At 49.6% G+C, this 2,938-nt stretch overlaps 1 non-coding gene across 1 annotated transcript; it reads right to left on the bottom strand.

The window, feature by feature from the left end:
- Positions 1-1,068: 1,068 nt before the first annotated feature.
- Positions 1,069-1,161, bottom strand: trnar-ucu (transfer RNA arginine (anticodon UCU)). The gene is made up of 2 exons: positions 1,125-1,161; positions 1,069-1,104 (listed from the first exon to the last, which is right to left on the bottom strand). It is a non-coding gene; the product is annotated as a tRNA-Arg (tRNA).
- Positions 1,162-2,938: the final 1,777 nt, after the last annotated feature.

Here is a 2,938-nt window from a genome sequence, read left to right as displayed (position 1 = left end):
CACTTTAACCAGGTAGTCTGTGTGCGACAAACAGCAAGACAAACGAACAGGAAACGGCGTCAACCCAGCGTCATTGGCTGTGCTCCTGCCGTGACTCCGGCATTCTACGTTAAAGCTCTAGAGGGCCCCAACCCCACCCACACCCCTTTGAGGATATCTCTTGTATTGGTTGAACTAAGGTGGACGTGAATTCCCCTACTTGTCATTGCAATCCTTCGCTCCTAATCTGATTGGCTGCGGCACCACGGACGGCGGCGGTAAAGACTCGGCAGCTGGGACGCGGCGTGAGGTCGTCGGCTGCAGCTCTAGGGCGCCCCCTGCCTGTGCGTGTGTGCAGACGCTTCCAGCGGTGTCAGTCTACAGGCTGGAATCTCACTCTGCCTTCCCGGCTCCCTTTACCTCGCCCGCCTTTCTCCCCAGCAGGAACGAGCCCGTCGCTGGAAATGTCCTCTGTTATACTGCTTCCTCTCCACCCGCAAGATCCCAACTCTCGTCCGTGTTGGTCTCTCTCCCCGTTCCCCTGGGGGGTGGGGAGAGGGGCTCTGGCGTGTAGGCCCAGGGCGATCGCGCAGATCTACCACGACACAAGCCTGGGAGCGGTGGAAAGGTGCCGTGTCTTAGCACTGGTGATTTCTCCCAATTCCCATTTTGCAGGGTGAAGAATGACTACCAATTCACCGGCCATGTTAAAATGTCATAATGATGGGGTCTGACGCCTCGGATGTTGTTGTTCACAACATCAGGTATCATCTCCTCCGGTGTGAAAAAACACATTAATCTATCTCCTTAGGTTGAGTCCTCTTTCCACGCGTAGAAAGTGACCAGCAGATGCTTACAAATGACTTTGCAGTACCTTTGAAGGTGCGCCTGTGTTAGCCTGTTATTTTAAATGAGAACCTTCCTGGAATGATCTGGAAGACGAGAATTTGGCATCATGGCGTTAATAAAATAGCGATGCTTTTTTTTATGTGGGGGGGAAACTGTCTTCTCATAAATCCCGTCTTGCTCTTCATGAGACACACGTACAGGTGAGATCCACACACTGCCGCCCCCCCCTCCAAAAGCGTATGACTCTGGTGGGACTTGAACCCACAACCTTTGAATGGCCACGCCCTGTTAAAGCCTAGAAGTCCAATGCGCTATCCGTTACGCCACAGAGCCCCCACCGTGGTGTGATATCTGCCTCTCCTGTGCGGTTTGTTCCATAGAGCCCCTCATGCACAAACACACACACACACACACACACACACACACACACACACACACACACACACACACACACACACACACACACACACACACACACACAAACACAATGGCATGGTCATAGCATGTCTTGTGTGGTTTACTATAAGTACTCCGCGTTCCTCTCCTACCCGCGAATATGGGATTAGTGACTTTTAGCCTCTTGGCGTGCATGAGCGCACAGCCTGCCCTCCCTCCCAGGCTTCTCCTGCCTCCATCCTCTGTTTCCTGATACTAACTGCAGGTTCACCATGTTCTGTACTGGACAAGACGTTATGACAGATATGTGCAGAGAGACTCCCCGGGTCACATGGTCCGCGTTCTGTTATTTCGACTTTACGATGTGCATTCCAGTTCCACTCTGTTTCTCACTTTCTGTACATTATTCAGTAAATTACATGAGATATACAACACTTTATTATGAAATAGACTTTGCGTTAAAGGATTTTGCCCAACTGTAGGATAATGCAAGTGTTCTAGGCTGGGCTATGATGTTTCTTAGGTTAGGTGTACGGCATTAAAATGCATTTTCGCCTTACGATATTTTCGCCTTACGATATTTTCGCCTTACGATATTTTCGCCTTACGATATTTTCGCCTTAATGATAGGTTTATCAGAATGTAACTCCATAGTATAGTGATCCTTCATTCATTTCTGTGGTGAAATTCTCTTTTTTGCGTATCCCATCTTGCTCTCCGTAAGACACACTGACGCACATGCAGGTGAGAGCAAACTGGGGGGTTGGGGGGGGGGGGGACATCACAGTTCAGGGTTGGCCAGCGTGCGGATCCCCTGGAGCAATTGGGGGTTAAGGGCTTCTCGGATCTTTTCAGTGGAGAAGAAACCCCACCAGCTCTCGTCAGAGCTGTGAAGGATCTAAAGAGGGCAGAAACATCGGAGAAGAGGATCTTGTTTTTCTCCAGTCTGTCACGCTAGAGGAACCTTTCCCAGTAATTATCTTATATTACATCTAGAGCCTCTGCGACTGAATGCCGGTGAATGTTTCTTAAGCTCTTTTCCGTGTTGTCCTTATTGGTATAATCCGTGTTATAAAATGTTATGACTAACAGCACAGTGATTCGCCTTGATTGACTTTCTGTCATCCTATACATTTGCCCACAGCTGTTTCTCTTTAGAGGGTAGAAGCTATTTGTCATTCTGGATGCTTGCATTGAGGAGCGAATAGGTACATAATGCATAGTCACAGACTCGTTATTTAGTCACTGTTGGGTTCGGTGGCAGTTCTAGAATTTTTTTTTTTAAGGAGGAATACAAAAGGAGCTATAATTCATACACAGCGGCCGACCTTGTCAGTAGCCAATGAAGTGTTTTGAGTCAGTGAGTGACAGGGAAGGGACAGCCAATCAGCTTTCAGCTGGGAGCCTGTGCCCCTGTGGTCCCGCCCCTCTATAAGCCCCCGGAGGGGTCTTATCTCACTCCTTTACCCTGTCAAAGTTAAACTGATCAGAAAACACTTTGATTCTTTTCTGTTGCAAGTTCATGTTCTACAGGAGTGTCTGCCTTTCCAGCACAGTGTGAGAGTGTAACTGGATCAGAAGCTGGAGACAAAGGGGGGGGGGGGGGGGGGGGGGGGGTGACAGTCCTACCTGCTGAGCCTCCCTGCCAAGTGTCAGAGCGGCAGCCAGCCACTGGCTGAGACCCTGGATTTGTTGTTGGATGGCATGGGTCCTA

Source organism: Brienomyrus brachyistius, chromosome 24 (genome assembly GCF_023856365.1).
Source record: "Brienomyrus brachyistius isolate T26 chromosome 24, BBRACH_0.4, whole genome shotgun sequence".
NCBI classification, from domain to species: domain Eukaryota; kingdom Metazoa; phylum Chordata; class Actinopteri; order Osteoglossiformes; family Mormyridae; genus Brienomyrus; species Brienomyrus brachyistius.
This window is presented reverse-complemented; position numbering and strand designations above follow the sequence as displayed.